The sequence below is a fragment of the Gopherus flavomarginatus genome, chromosome 9 (assembly GCF_025201925.1).
Source record: "Gopherus flavomarginatus isolate rGopFla2 chromosome 9, rGopFla2.mat.asm, whole genome shotgun sequence".
In the NCBI taxonomy this organism is placed as follows: Eukaryota; Metazoa; Chordata; order Testudines; family Testudinidae; genus Gopherus; species Gopherus flavomarginatus.
The window spans coordinates 81,227,127-81,244,313 of NC_066625.1; the positions used below are offsets into that span (position 1 = coordinate 81,227,127).

Here is a 17,187-nt window from a genome sequence, read left to right on the forward strand (position 1 = left end):
GCCAAACAAGACCCCAAAGAGCTCTAAGTTAGAGACAGCTCCTCAAGAGTTGCCCTGAGTGGCCACAGCAGTACGTGCTATGTCCTCATTCTCTACTGCCTCACCCTGGAATACCCTCAACACCAGGCCTCATAAGGGGGCCAGCACTGGGCTCCCTGTGGAGGGCCAGCATGGTATCTGTGCTGGGAGACATCTTCCCAGCCAGATAATAGGCTTTCACAGTCCCTGCACTATTATTTATTCATATCCATTTGCATTACCCTAGCACCTAGGTGCCCCGCCATCTACCAGGCCCCCATTGTGTTAGGTGCTGTACAAACGCCAAACAAAAAAACAGTCCCTGCCCCAAAAAGCTTACAACTGAAGTTTAAGACAAGAGACATCTGGATACAGATGCACAGATGGGGGAGTACAGGGAAACAATGAGACAATGTTGGTCAGGATGATAGGCAGTGGTCTCAATATGCTGGCAGCCTAACTGTTGTCCATTTTTGTGTAGGTCTCATTTTGAAGGAGGGTTTTGAAGGTGGATGAGTTAGTTTTGCAGATTTTTTAGGGAGTTTCTTCCTAGGCATGAGGGGCAGTATGAGAGAAAGCACAAAGGTGCTTGTTTGAAAATTTGGCAAGTGGGCAATGGAGACTGGCATCCTGGGCTGACCAGTGGCAGGAATTTTGATACTGAATGAGAGATAAGGTGAGTGGGAATCGGTTGTGAAGGGCCTTGGGAATGAAGGGCAGTGGCACAGACGGGAATGACCATCCCAGTATTCACAGTACCTTTGCGTTCTTGTCAGAAGAAGCAGTCACATCATCAGTCATCATGTTCCTTAGCCCCTGCTAGGCTAATGGTAGGTGTGCACAAGTTGAGAATCCTGAGAAAAACCAAACTGCTGACAAGGGTCCAGAAACTTATGCTTTACACTTGGTTTGCTCAGAAATACACCACCTTTCCTCAATTACCTCAAAATCCAAAAGTGCCCCCCAAAACCTGAAATTCCAACCCTCTATCCCTAGTCCACACCCATATATGCCCATTACCTGATTTTCACAAGCACAGTTCTGGGTTAGCTCAATGTTTTCTTGAGATGAGGCTCAGAGCTGGAAAGATTCCCAGAATATCTCCTTTAGACACAATAAGAGTTATAATTTCACACTCAGCCTTCAGCTGAATTGGGTGCCACATCCCTTGGAAAACGTTCCAATGTGCATAAGAGAGTAAATAAAGCACCTAACAGTTGGTGTCCAATGGGTTATCAGCTGTTTGTTAAAGATCAGGGTGTTGTGACAGTACTGGATTGATAGGCAGTTACGGACTCTCTGAAAGGCATTACTTAACCCTTCAGAGCACTACACTCAGATGCATGTATTTATGCAAAACAGCTGCACATCCATGGCAAAAGGTGTCTGACCTCCCACATCTCAGCTATTTGATCCAACCTTAATCCCCACAATACTCCTGACCCCTTTCCAACTCCCCACCCAGAGGTGCCAATCTGGGTCACTCTATCTTCTTGCTGGCTCTGCCCCTAAACCCTACAGAAGTGCCCTCTTGGCTGATCTATCCCTATTCTGATGTATTCAGGAGATGGCTGGGTTAGGAAACCTGGAATGGGAGAGCAGGCCACAAAATGGGAGCATATGCCAATGACTGTGGTGTGTTTCCAGGACTTGCTCCAGATAAAACCCAACCTCTTTTGTCTCTGCCTGCTAGAAACCCTTCTCATATCACTGATCCCTCCCCTACCAAGAGGGATTAGCAATCTAAGGGTTAAAAGGAAAGTAAGTGTTTTTCTAAACTGTGAGCCCCATTTCACAATTTCCTTCTTGAGTTGCTCCATCAGATTAGGTGCTCTGCCACATTTAAATATTGGCTGTGCTGAGAACATGAACCTTTACGCTCCAAAGTGAGGCGGGCATGTTTCAAAGAAGTGCTGGGGAAAGGAAGTTGTGGCTTATCACCAAATATGACAAACCAGTGAATCTCCCACTCTCTCCTTCACTCATGCCTGGAGATTTATGAGAATTAGTGCCTTCAGAAGCCATCTGCAGTGCTCAAGCTAGAAGGGGCTGAACTGGATTATCCATGGGATCAGCAGAGAATTCTTGAAAGCAATGACTCCTGTTTTCCCTAGGGCTCAAAGAAGCTGGCAAGTAAGAGACTTCACTTTTAACCAGCTGGTCGCATGTGCAGGAGTAAAATGATGCAATAACATGCAGCAGAAACTTATTCCAAGAGCATCAGAAGTAAATTTGTCTAAATACCATACTTGTTAGCTAACCCATGAGAGAATATTGTATATCAGGATGGTGTAATGGCAGAAAGAGGCAGCACTATCTGGAAGACAGGGTAACAATGCTGATAGCTCTATCTTCAACTCATTTTCCAATCAGAATGGTGTGTTTCTGGTGGTTAGGCTAAACGGTGCTCTCAGAATCCACCTGCAGATGCTCAGGGGTCCAGATGAAATGATCATAGGATGGTATCAGGGACAAAGTCTTAGAGAGGTTAGATGTGATTGCTGCAGGAATCTGACCAAGTGCATCGGAGCTTTCCCCCATTTTAGGTCATCAAGTGAACAAACAAAAAGATATCAGACTCTACCTGACAGTGTACTGTAACTTTTTCTCTTCATGTCCTAAATGGCTGTACAGTGAGTTGGGAGATAATAGCTGCTGTGATCCACCCTGGAGGAGACTGCATGAAAGAAATATTCCTGCATATAACTAGTTGGTAAAGCACTTTGAGCCAGATTTAAAAAGGTATTTGGGTACCTAAAGATTCATTGGGGAGTTAAGTGCCTTGGCACTTTTGAAAATACCACTATGCATCTATCTGCATATTTAGGTGCCTATTTAAATCTAGCCCTTTGTTGCTCCATCTCAAAGGCACTAACTACATTAAGTAAACGAATTAATTATTACTTAGGAATATGAACAGCAAAAACACTTACATATTATACTCTCTTGTACCTAATTCCATGGAGCATTTTGTTATGCCGTTTATAGTGATGCTATGTATGAAATGGTAGAAAGCCTTTTAAAACACCTGTGTTCAACCTTTTTCTTCTCCACCCCCTGACTTTTTCTTCCCTTTTGTCTCTTTTAAAAAATCACTTTACCTATCTGATATAATATGTTCATACTCATGAAAACCTTGCTTGTGGCCTCTTCCTTACTGTCCTTTCACAGCTACCCCTCTACAAAGGAACATACCATTTCACTTCCAGGTTTCATACAGATCGTCTGAGATGACAACTGCGTGCACATGGCTCTATTATTAGACAATTGCTGAGGCCAGATATGAAAAACCTCAGCAGCCACACCCGGTTGTTACCTGGAAACGTAATTCTCAACTTTATTGATGTTTATTTTCCTGGTCCTTGGTATAATCCATTTGAGTCAAAGACTTTAATGCCAATCTGTCTGGCTTATCAGAAGAAATGCAAAGCATCTTCTATATCATTCTTAAGCCCTCGAGGCAAAGGCTAGGCATTTTTGAAGGTTGTGTTTAAAGAAATCTGCTGTCTGGAGTTTTGGTAGCAGGGTGGCTGTGGGGATCCTAGAAAGACAATTTAGACACACAGAGGATGTATTTTACATTATGTTTCATAAGGCTAAATGTTACCTCTCATCCTTGCATGTGAAAAATTCAGCCAATGTTGTATCATTACAAGGAGACAGGCCTGAGGAATAAAGTTTGGACCCAGAATCGGATCATATTTGAATATTCCCAAAGTTTAGGGAAAGTAGGGATGGGCATGAATACGTTCAGATTTGATGTCCCCATGGAACTAGTACAGAAACTTACGTCAACTGGAACTGATTATCTGGTTCTGCCTCATCTCTAATCTTAATTGTCTGTGCAATAGCATCTAGAATATTTCAGATGCAATACTGGCAAAATATTGAACACAGAGGATGCCGAGCATTTCATTCAGCTAAGGTCTATAATGACTTTTTTTTTAACAGAGCTTTAAGTACCTCCTTTGATTTTTCTTTTCAATGGAAGGGGCTCCAACTCCTTGCAGCTGAATAGGTGGGAGGGGTGGAGATGTAGATCTAATCCACCCATCTCCGTCTCCATTCTTGGGGTGGCCAGCAGCTGGCTGGCAAACAGCTTCCCAAGTAACTTAGAGCAGCCTCAGAGTCTGCTCTAAATCACACTGACTGAGGATCTGGCACAGTGCTGTGTACTCCACCTCGTTCTTCTGAGGAGATGGAGAACAGAGAATGGGTGTTGTAGAGCTGGCTGTGCCAGCATTGCACCGTCTGAGGATTCCTGTTTGCTGGAGGAATCCTCAGGAAAAGGGCAGAGGATGACGTCCAGTGTTTTTATCAGGAAAACAGAGGCATAAACCAGTTAGGAATATAAACAGTTATACAGAGTTTCAGTTAAGCACACAGAGCGCGGGCGGGGAATGCTGCAAAACACAAGTTCAAATAATTGTGCCTAAATCTTATGCTTTGAGATGTAAGCTGCAGTAGTAACTAAGGAGTAATTTTCCTGAATGTACAACATTACCCCATCAGCTAGGTACATTAGAGGGGGTTCCACTTTCCTCTGCAGCAGCAAGTATCGGTCACTGCTAGAGGCAGGACGGGAGCCATGATGGCTCAGTGGACTGATCCGGTATGGCAAATCTCTCTCTGTAAAAATAACTGGTTATTCTTACCATTTCCTTATATCAAAACAGAATTTCCTGCCCCCTGCCATCTCCCCACTCAGATTTTTCTGAGGCTTCTGTAGGTGACAGACCTGTTTTTGAAGAATGTTGAACTCTGGAGTAAAGCACCCCACTGCTTTAAAGAGCAATTAGTGGGGACTGAGTTGGAAGTCTGGGCTCAGCATTGAAAGCCTGTGATCACAGCCAAGGCAGATGGTTTGGACATAAATTACCAAGTGATGCTTGCTTTTTATCTTGGTTTTCCTGTTTGTGTCATATAAACATTTAGCAAATGCACTGTGTTAATTAGCTTTATTTTATTTCTATGTCCGACGGTCTCCATTTTATTGCTACTCGTATAGAATTAGATATACAGGACCAGATTCCCTCCTTTGCCAACAGATGCTCAGCTCAGTAGAGTAGGTATGAGGGACTGATGGGGATGGTATGAAGGGATGGCCTGCAATGGTATGTGGCCCACTGGCAACTGCCAGTAGCAAAAATCCCCAACTGCTGGAGATGGGACACTAGATGGGGAGGCCTCTGAGTTACTACAGAGAATTCTTTCCCAGGTATCTGCCTGGTGGGTCTTGCCCACGTGCTCAGGATCTAACTAATCGCCATATTTGGGGTCAAAAAGGAATTTTCCCCCAAGTTAGACTGTCAGAGACCCTGGGGGGTTTTCACCTTCCTCTGCAGCATGGGGCATGGGTCACTTGCAAGTTTAAACTAGTGTAAATGGTGGATTCTCTGTAACTTGAGGTCTTTAAACCATGATTTGAGGACTTCAGTAACTTAGCCAGAGGTTAAGAGCCTATTTCAGGAGTGGGTGGGGGAGTGGCCTGCAATGTGCAGGAGGTCAACACTAGATAGGATAACCAGATGTCCCGATTTTATAGGCATGGTCCCAATATTCGTGTCTTTGTCTTATATAGGCGCCTACTACCTCCCACCTTCTGTCCTGACTTTTCACAGTTGCTATCTGGTCACCCTAGGATTAGATGATCACGACTGTCCCTAGTGATCTTAAAGTCTATGAGTTGGTTATGGCTCCCTGAGTCTATGAACCAATCAGTGCTGACCCCAGCAATGCCATGAGTTGGGGCTTCTGTACCACCTCTGCAGGAGCCATGGGGATAGAGGGTGTTGGCAAGATGGAGAAGGGAGGAGCCAATGCAGATCTATATACTGGCTATTTAGTGATCTGCAAAGACCTGTAGGCCATAAGAGGCACCAGGGACTGGCCTGGCTCTGAACAGGGAAGGCATTTAGGCACCTAGTTCCCTAGAAGTTAGGTGCCTAAATACTTTGGCGTGTCTGGGCCAACTGCCTTTCCCCTGGCTCTGTTCCCAAGTAAGGCTGACGCTCCTGGGGAAGTGTACAAAGAATTATCAGTGCCTCATTTATTATTTGGCATTCTTCATTTTTATAATCCTTTTCTTCCTCACCTCTCAAACAACCCTTCTGTAGAAGGCCAGTCACAAGAACACTGCATGGAGGAAAGAGAGCATATTACAGAAACACAGAAATACAAATAAGTCTCCTTTGAGAGTCCTATTTAAAGGCTCATTAACAATCATTAATAGTTTCTAGCTCTTCATTAGTCATTTCCTATTGTCATATGTTTTAAAAAAAATCCGTGAGATTAAAGAGGCAGATTCCATCGGGTCCTTGTAGTGCTTAGTGGAGTTTGTAGCCCGCTAAGTATAAAGAAACTTAGTGGGAACGTCGATCTCGTGACTGTCATCTCAACCTCCTGCGCTCTGAATGTGCAACCCGGGCTTTTGAGTCCTACGGTGAGGAGGCACACAACAAACCACAGATGGGAAGGAAGCCTAAGGATGTGTAGCTTTCATTTCTTTGTGAGATCTAAACTCTGGGTTGAAGATGCAGCATTTCCAGCATTTAATTCACAGAAATGGACACTGATAGAAGGGTGAGATCTGGATCTAAAACATGTAGGTTTCTTCTTAATTAATAGGCAAAGTTTCCAAATAATGCAGATATTTAGTGTGAAGAAATGCAAATTTTGTAGGGTAATTTGTATGCAGTCAGTGGTCACTCTGTGAACAGACAAATTATCATTACTAATGTTCATCATTCCCGTAATAAAGAGATAGTTCTTTGTGACATTTTCTTGGGGTGGGAGGAGGGGCTACGATCATAGATGCTTTTACTCATATATCTGCATGAAGTAACGTAGATTTAGTAGTTGTTTCGTATATGAAATTTTGCATCAAACAAAGAGAATCTGATATTGCATGTCTGTAAACAAAGTGATTTCTGGCAATCACTTAATGCATGCAGACCTGCATAGCTTAGACTGGGGGAGGGGGGAAATAGTGGTACTATTCCAAATTCTGTTTCTAAGCCAAGCTCTGCCCTAAATGAGATGTGTTGTTCAGAGTCCTATGCTCTTAACTTGGCCAAGGTAACAAATGTCCAATACTGCTTGTTACATAAAATTGTTTATAAAAATCAACAAAAAATGGAGACAAATAGAGTGGTAGAAACTGACTTGTGTATGTTTAAAGAACTGGGATCAGGAGTCTCCAAGGTGCCTGATAGAGTCACAGGTTGGCATGACAATTAGGTGACAGGTTTCTAGAAATGGGAGGAAAGGTTTATAGCTGAAATCACCAAAATGCGTTTGGATCAGTAACTCTTAATGGGATGAGGTTGCCACCCCTTATTGGACACTATTTATTTGCAGGCCACTAAATAAGTGGGACGTGTGGACTGGAAAGACTGAGCTTCACCATTATGGCTCCCACCTTCATCATCTTCTGGGACTCTGGTATCCACCAGTAGCCTACTGGGCCTCTGTCATCCTGATCCTGAATGGCATCCCGTCCAGGCCAGGCCACAGAAAGAGGGGACAATTTGACATTGTCACTTCCACCAGCATTGGGTAAACCCTGCATGGCAGCTGAGGTGTGAGACTTAGGTTCCTACTCTGACCTTCACTCTCATATGTCATTTTCCCTCCCTTCCTTATTTCTCCTTTTTCCTATTGCTCTCCTTTGTCCTTCTGTCCAAGCAGAGTCTGGCTTAGTCAGAGAAGATAACTCTTATCTTTTTCAACACTGTGGTTAGCCTGTGATCAGAAAAGCTGCTAAGAGCAATGTCTTAAACTGCCTGATGTTAATAAATGTTGCCAGATCTTGAGTGGCACTTGCTGTGTTTGTGTTTCTCCACCAACCAGGCTGTAAGTGAAAGCCAGTGTCAGAGACAGAAGTTACATTTTTCTCTCTTTGCCAGTCTCTCCTCTCCCTTTTGCATAAATTTCTTTGTTTGTCTTAAAGAAAACTAGATCAGACTTCATCAACAGCTCCTGGCCATCTCAGTTAACTTTTTCTCTTTTTCCCACAAAAGGACAGTTAATGCGATCTTTAATTCCATCTAAAACACTGCCAAGCTCTAGGGGTTTCTGTATGAGAGCTCTCTATAGGAAAAGCAAAAGGGAAGAAGGGCTATTGTTAAAATGGAAGCCCTCTTTAATACTTTACATTTTAAATGCTATAATGGTTTTTCCTTTTTCTGTATCTTTAATAAAAGTTTTAAAGATCATTAATGGTGGCTGTTACAGTGGGAATTGCCAGCGATGATTTGACAGAAAACCCCGGACCACACTTAACTGTTTAATGTTGTAACAATGAACATGGGTTTCATAAACATCTTATCGCTTGTTAGATCAGGACACCACCTAATGAACACAACAGATGTCACTCAAAGTGTATAGTGTAGGTATTCATAATACAGGCTCTTCTGGGTTCCACTCTTCCTCACCAGGTCTGAATACACTCATGGGGTCTCCTGAGCTTCATGTTGGCAGCTTCCCCTCTGCTGGGATTCAGATACCCCCTTGGTCTTGCCTCCTTTTTGATTTGGATGGAGGGGGAATGGTAATATCTCCCAAGGCCTGTAACTCACATCACTGAAAGGTAATGTCACTCACAGCAGGCCAAGCAGACCTGCACAATAATGCCCTCCCTCTCCTTTCTCATATGTTTGATCAGTTATGAAACAGTTAAGAGCCTTGACATTTAGAGTATCTTGCTTAGGCATCTGGGTTAACACCTTGCTGACATGGACAAGGGGCAGTTCACACCACCCACCACAGCTATTTTGAGTTTTCTCCAAACTCAGGCAGACATCTCCGCATCAGTTACACTTGGCTCACATTCTGAAAGTTTTCTTAGCCCCAATAAAAAGCCTTGAGGTCAATGGAGTTAAGCAAGTGTATAACCACTGTAAGTAAGAGAAGATTCAGGCCCTTACTTTTTCACTTGACAGCGCTGCAACTTTCCCGCTCAGGGGTGTGAAAAAAAACCCCCGAGTGCTGCAAGTTTCAGCACTGTAACATGCCAGTATAGACAGTGCACCTGTGCTGCGCGCTCCCAGCGCAGGTAGCTATGCCCCTTGTGGAGGTGAAGGTATCACTCGTGGAGATTTTTTAAAAGTGCTGGGAGAGCGGCAGGGCTTTAACATTGCCAGTGAAGATGTGCCCAAAATGAAAGCATAAATTTGAGAGCACAAGACGGCATCTTGGGAGACATGTCGGCACATCAAATAAATACCCCTATAAAGCTCCCAAATCTGGGCATACTACATACCTGTCTTATCTACCATACATTGAGCTAACTATGCCCAGAAAGTGTGTTAAAATAGATGATAAATATTATTTCCAGCAATTTACAATAAAAGCTTCAGTAACTGTAAAAGAACCTGGGTGATTCATTTGAATCTCAGTAAATATCTATTTTCAGCACAGGATAAGATCAGGACAAGTTCTCAATATTTCCTGTTTCTTGCTTATTCTTATAAATAAATGGCCTAGAAACTAGGGTTCAGACAACCACAAATAGAGCAGGAAAGGTTCTTTGGAAAGTAGATTCTGGTGATAGATGAGTCACTAGAGCCACAGAACTCATCTGGAACTGAAGAACAGCCATCACTTTCCTCCCCAAATGCCTCTTTGCATTGGCAAAGCTTCAGCAAATGATGCAGGCGGGAACAAAAAACATTGCTGTGGAAGAGAGGCTTTCGTTCCAGCTCCATGTCAGCTGGTGTGTGATAATCCTTTATTTGTCATTCGGGTATTCTGTTATCATTTTATCATATTTCCACTGAGGCACATAAGGCACCTTTACTACTGTTCTTATAGCAAACATACACGCTGCACATTTGTAGAGGACAAATAATTAATTATAAAATGGCATATGCCTATGAACTGTGCTGATGGTATAATATACAATGGATATAAATTTGAGAATTAGTCACACAGAAGCAGGTGCAGACACCAGCACAAAATAATGCCATGCAATCTCCAGTAATATTCACCTTCTTACAAATTCCACATTTCTTATTCTGGTCATTGTTTATCTCTATTGAAAATATCCTACAATTAGTGTTTTAGCCTCAGTCTAGGCCTCCTTACATATACAGCTCCTGGTTTACCTGCTTGCTCTACTTGGGTCTATAATAATTTCCAGTACCAGTTTCTTTTTGTTCCCATTTTTCACCAAAAGGCAAAACCCTCCTTGCTTTAATGGCCAGTTTGCATAAGTGCTTTGTTTCTTGTTTTATAACTTTCTCTTGCCACATCTCTGAAATCCTGTCATGGTAACTTGATAGTTCAACTAGTTTGTTGGTTAACAGAAAGATCACCTCTCCATACTACATTAGAGGCCTTGCAACATATTTGCAGTTTGGCTGTCTTGGCTGTAATATAACACAATACAAATGTATACACAACAATTAGAATTAGACTTGGCAGAACTCAATTTTTTTTTTTTACCATTCTGGTGGATAATGTCGACGTTCATTTTTAAGCATTTTTTTATTTTTATCAAATTTAAATTTTCACGGCTGTGGGAAATTATGGAGGGGTGTCAGACAATTATTCAACGACAGTAGATGTTGAGAGTCAAAGTTAAAGCTTTATAAACTATTAAAAACTCAAATTGTTAACACCTTATGTTAAAATGTATAAAATAAATATAAAATCAACAAATCATACCCATTTTTACTGTTCTTTCACTAGTCCATTTGTAACAAGTCTAATCCGAAAGTCTACATCACTGTGATTTTGATTGTAGTAAGTTCTGAAGCAGCATTTTTCTCTTTGTCTAGCTGTACATTTTGATTATCAATGAAAATACTTTTTCATCAGCTTTGTGTGTGTGTACAGTGAAATTGATGTTTCCCACGTTTACTGGTAAAAATCTAATGAAGCCTAGATATAATATATTTGGGGCATGTTCAGAACCAATAGAACAGGTTTATCAAGGGCACATGCTTTTGTTCCAGAAGCTATGTGGATACCTGAAACAAATATGGTTTGTTTTTTTTCTTGGTTTTTAAATTTTGATAAGTTAGAAAGAGAGTGATGAAAAACATCACACCTACAGGGAAAATGGCAAAAATTGTTTCTTCATTTTTGGCAGGGATACACAGTTAATTTTTGGTTCTGAGGTAACTTCCTCGGGAGCCATTCCCTTCTGCTTGCATAAGCTTAGCAAGGCTGGCCTGGTTAGCATTTGATTGGGAGACACCTACTGCTGTGGCATGACACTCTTCTCTTTCAGCCATTCATGACTTAAATGAATACCACAGCTCAGCGATATACACCTTGAACTTGCATTCTTCTTTGCATATGCACAATGTGCCTCAGGTGGCATGTGACCAGGATTCGTCACCGAATTTGGTCTGCTGGTTGGATTATTAACTTCCTTGGCCTAGGCTGGGTACTGACAAGGAGTGCGACATGAACACTGATCCATGCCCCCCAAACTTGCATTGAGGCCCTGATACTTCAGTGGGGCTATGCATGGTGGGTAGGTCTGCCTATGCAACTGTATCTTGCACGATCAAGGCCCACGTTAAGTTTGGCCTTGATCAAACATGCTTAGACCTGTGATGAGTAACGGTACTCATGGGAGTAATCTCATTGCCCCTGATCCTGCAGTTGGATTCACAAGGAACCCAGCACATGCACCAAGGGTCTGCCTATCCAGAGCTGAGTGGCCCATAGAGTTTAGTGGCACTACTCCCATCTCTGTTTCCAGGACTGGGGCTTTGGGCACTGTTGTTACAAGAGGATTTTTTGCACTGATGTAGCTATGTTGCAAAACCTCCACAGTAGATTCACTACACAAGCCCTGCTTAGCACTGGAGTAGTGTGCTTACATTAGTCATTTGCACCAAGTTACACCAGCGCAAATTTCCCTACTTTCGACAAGCCCTTAGTTAGCATCTGTATTTCCACCAAGGATACAGTGCCTGATTCCCCCTTGCCCTGCACCTTGCATAGTGACACACTAGAGCAAAGCAACTGTTAAGTGTTATCAGATTAGAATGATGAAAATCTACCCAAGGGGTAGGGAAAGCGAGAAAGAGGCGTAGTCTACCCTCAAAAATTGGATCGACTTAGCTATATTGCTCAGGACTGAAAAAGTTCGTAGTAGTAAGGTTGACCTAACCATTGCTGTAGGCGTGGCTAGGTATACTGAAGAATTCTTTAGTCCACCTAGGTACTGCCTCTCAGAGAAATGGATTCATTACCTTGATGGAAAAAACCCTTCCATCGATTTAGGAAGTGTCTACACAATGGTACTGCAGCGAGACCTGTAGTGCCTTTGGGCAGTGGTTCTCAAACTAGGCCCGCCGCTTGTTCAGGGAAAGCCCCTGTTGAGCTAGGCCGGTTTCTTTACCTGCCATGTCTCCAGGTTCAGCCGACTGCAGCTCCCAATGGCCTCAGTTCGCTGCTCCAGGCCAATGGGGGCAGGGGGAAGCAGCAGCCAGTATGTCCCTCAGCCCACACCACTTCCAGCAGCTCCCATTGGCCTGGAGTGGCAAACCGCGGCCAGTGGGAACTGCGATCGGCCGAACTGGTGAACCCAGCAGGTAAACAAACCAGCCCAGCTCGCCAGGGGCTTCCCCTGAACAAGCAGCAGCCCTAGTTTGAGAACCACGGCTGTCGGGGCCATAGTGTAGACATACCCTCCAGAATACTACAGAAATGCTATGCATGGTACACTTGTCTATTTTTACTACAACTATTAGAAACAAAGGTGGGTTTTTTTTACAAAAATATTATTAACTTTGATATGTGTTCCATTAGTCACATTAGTGTTTGTTAATGTTTTTCGTTAGTGATCTTTATAATGATATTACTACATTATTTTCTTTTACCAGCACTACTTGGAAGGATTAGATTTTTATAGGTAAATGTCCATAAAAGTAGATCTTGCCATTTGCAGGCAAACCAACAAAAAAAATGTCCATTGATGATAACAGAAATGTACAGATAGGCTGGCAAAGGAGGAAAAATGCTGCTTGAGAAGATCAAAGAGTTTGATTTAAGGATCTTCACTATATATTTTGACACTTGATGTATTAACTGTTCTAAAGCTTCATCTTCACGAATCTCAACGCCTGTCATTAAATAATTATTGTCTCACCTCCCCCCGCCCGCCCATTTCCTGCAAGTGCAACATTTTAAATGGCTCCAAAGCAGTAAACAAAGCTTAAACATAAACATCGATATTAGCCTTTGAAATGATATAAAAACAAAGCTTGAACGCTGCCAGGCCTAATTATAACCATCAGGCTGCTTGGCACCAACGTTCCCACGCTGCGTTCACGGACTGTCCATTGTTAACTGACGCACGGACGGTTTCGGAACCGGATTGATCTCCTCCGATCTGTATCAAACTTTCCCGACACGCCAGACTCTCCCCGCCCCAGAGGTAAACTGGGAAGCGTGTAGCTCAGAGTGGGATTTCCCTGCCGGTGACGGCCGGGCTCCCCGGTGCAGTGGGATTTCTCTGCTCTTCGGGACACTCCGGCGGCTCCACTTCCCCCTAACTCACGGCGCTGGCTGGGCTCCTCCCCTGCGAGTGTGTCTGCGAGGAAGCTGCTGCCGGAGCCTCTGCGGAGCGGAGCCCGGGACACCCCAGCAGGTAAGAGAGCAGCTGGCGCGGGCAGCAGGGGCAGGCAGCGAGCGCGGGTACGGACACGCGTGGGGCCGGAGGAGGGGGCCCTGCCCAGTGAAGCTGAAGGCCAGACCCGGGGGGGGGGAGGGACTCTGGGGTGCACTGGCCTACGGGGTAAACGTGGGGGCGAGGAGTGGGCGGCGGTGGGTGGGCACTGGGTGCTTTGAGGGGCTGGGCACTGGGTGCTTCAAGGGGTGGTGGGCGTGGGAGAGGGTGGGCACTGGGTGCTTTGAGGGGCGGTGGGGGGAGGGTGGGCACTGGGTGCTTCGGGGGGCTGGGGAGGATGGGCACTGGGTGCTTTGAGGGGCGGTGGGGAGAGGGTGGGCACTGGGTGCTTCGGGGGGCTGGGGAGGATGGGCACTGGGTGCTTTGAGGGGTGGGTGGGGATGGTACATGGTGGGGGGGTGGGTGGGCACTGAGTGCTTTGAGGGGCGGTGGGGAGAGGGTGGGCACTGGGTGCTTCGGGGGGCTGGGGAGGATGGGCACTGGGTGCTTTGAGGGGTGGTGTGGGGGGTGGGTGGGGATGGTACATGGTGGGGGGGTGGGTGGGCACTGGGTACTTTGAGGGGCTGTGGGGGGAGGGTGGGCAAGGTGGGGGTGGGCACTGATGTACTTGGGGGGGAGGTATGTGCACTGGGGAAGGTGGGGGAGAGGGCACTGAGGGAGATGAATGAGGAGGAGTAGGTACTGGGTATACTTGAGAGGAAGATGGGGAGTAGTGGCATGGGGTGCACTGGGGGAAGGTGGAGGGATGTGCATGCGTAGGGGTGGGTGTTGTGGGAGTAGGAGATGGCAGAAGCAAGGTGCTGTCCTGCATAGTGCTTCTAACTGTAAAGTTTGCCCTGGGTGGCTCTAGTCTCCAGACACAGTGAGAGTTGTAGAGAAGGAGGGAAACCTCAGGTCCTCTTCTGTAAGGGATGGGATTTCCCTCTGCTTGATTTCCCTTGGGACTCTCACATGTGCAGCACACCAGCAAAGCTGCTTACCTAGTACTTGGTTATTAAACCAGGAGACTGGCTTCCTCTTGTCCCTCCAGTATCAAACCCTGTCAGATCTTTTTCAAACTACAGGTTTGGTGATAGATTTGCTTAGGAACACGTAAGCGGAAAACCAATGGCTAATACTCGGATTACAGGCTTCACTGTGACTGTTGTGAAGTCTGTGTGGCTGGAGCAACATTTGAAAGCCAAGTGAGGATGACTGGGTTGAAGTGTAAATAAAGTGACAAATGTAATAGTTAGATTATATTTGCTTAAGCAGATTATGCAGTTGTGAGCTTTGGACACAAGCGATTAGCAAACACAGCATCTCCCTTCCCACCCGCAAACGAAATCATAATCTGGTGCAATCAAATCTCCTGTTGTAATATACCACAGAGCAAACAAAGTTTACTTCATTTCTCTGACACTCCACCATAAGCATTTCTCTTCCCCACATCCAGCCCTCTTCCTGATGGGTTATTAATGCATTTTATATTGTTGATCAGCATCTGTTTTGTTACTGTGAATGCTACCTTGTTTTAGGTTAACTACAAAATGAATGCTCTGTAAAATAATTGTAGGATGGGTTTTAAAGAGCATTTGTATTTAGCTGTGGTACAGTACAGTTTTCTGGTACTTGCTGAACTTTGCCAATCATATATCTTGACTTTTGGCCAGGTAATAATAATATTTGACTCCTTCATAGCAGGTTCATCAATAGATCTTAGAGATGAAGCATGATCTTGTGGCTGAAGGCATGGAATTGGGTCCTCCTGTGGGACTTTGGTCAAGTCACTTAGGCTAAAATTTTTCAGGCTTGGGTGACTAAAGTTAAACCTTATCTACGTGAGAAAGTTCGAAATAATTTAACAGAAATCAGTTTTTAAATGGATCTAGCTAAACAAGTGCAAACCCCTATGTGGACTCTTATTGAAGTTAGAAGTGGCTTTATTTTGGTTTAACTTAAACCTATTCCTAATCAACTTTAGATAAACCAAACTAAACCTAGTTTAAACTAGAAAAAGAGCACTCGCACAGGTGTAAAATAGTGTAACAAAACTGGCTTTGGTTAAAGCCTGTGTAGTTTTTTTATGAAGAAAAGGCCTTAGCCTTCCCAAGCCCCTTTAGTCTCCTAAATAGAAAGGGCCTAATTTTTCAAAATTGCTACTACCTACAATGTCCACTGGAGTCAAGGGCATCTACAAGTTCCCTTATTTTAACGCACGTCAGTCACTTGTATCACATTGCATAGTGAAGGAACTTCCAATGCACCCAGAACTAGAAATGATCACCTTTATGACTGGCATATTGCAGTGTGTTAAATTGTGGGACTCCTACCTCAGATGCTTCTTAATGATTTATTATTTTCTCACTCAGCATCCAGTATGGCTATGATGGGGTAGCTCAAATGTCAGAATGAATAGATGGGAAAATCTTAGGATTTCATTGCCATTATCGTTTGTAGTTATAGGAAAAATATCTTCTCATTTGTATGATATGCTATTTTGTAATAATCACTTGTAAATTGTCACCTGAAAACAAATTCAATAGCCATAATGTTGATTTGCAAGGACTGTGGAAAGAAAAAACGATTGGACTATAGGACAATTTTTCAGTGGCCATATTGCTTTGGTGGAAATTTAAATTTCTTGGAGTTTTAAACCACTCTTAAAATTGTTTATGGTGTGAGAGAAGCTGTAGGGTTTTGTTATTTTAAAATTAAGACACTGTTGATTACACGGTCTGAGGAGATTTTTACAGGCACAGATAACAAAGTTTTTAACTCCTTCCACTGAAATCAGTAGGGGTTAGGCACTAGCATTTATGCATTCGAAAGTTGTCCCCTCTTTGTCCAGTGAACAGTGAACTATTAAAGGATTAGTTGCATTACCTCTCATGTCAGTCAAGTTAATTATTACTATACCTGGATCAGATTCAGTGCTAGTTTTTTCCCCAACATCTTTTGCATTTAGCTATGTAAGTAACCAGTTTCCAACTAACTAATGAAATTTCCCTTACTTGAATGCTGCCTAGATAAAATAATTTCCCAGTCAACTTGCTCAGGCAAGTAATGCTCCTCATGTGATTACTGCTTTAGGGTTTGAACACTGAAGTAAATGAGAATGTGTAATTAAGATCAGGCTTTTAATGTAGACTAGGTGTAAAGGGTGGTGATGGAGGAAAGCTTGTTGTTGGTAAGTATTACATTTTTCCAGAGTTTTTCCAACCGTGCTACTTTTGTATAATGCTGTAGTTTTAGTCTATCCCTAGCTGATTTATTTTCCTCTTCCCCTTAAAAGTAGCTTCTTAGAAGCATCTGAAGTTTTGCAGCAATGACTATGTAGTAAGTGTTGGCAGGGTGGTGCCATCCCTTCAGGCCTTATGTATGTCATAACAATTTCAGTGCAATCTGTTGAATTATTGGTCTGTTAGTAGGATGTCAGGCTTTATCAGTCTCAGCTTCTCACTCTTGTGTGGCAAGCTAAGTTTAGGAGCAGACTCCAGATTCTTGTTCCTCAGCATCACGTGCAGTCACACAGCCTC

The 17,187-nt window shown here is 43.7% G+C and overlaps 1 protein-coding gene across 1 annotated transcript in view; it reads left to right on the forward strand.

Moving 5' to 3' along the window:
- The window catches only part of MCTP2 (multiple C2 and transmembrane domain containing 2), a 194,061-nt gene that overhangs the window by 20,196 nt on the left and 156,678 nt on the right, over positions 1-17,187 (forward strand). The gene's annotated exons all lie outside the window — the stretch shown is intronic.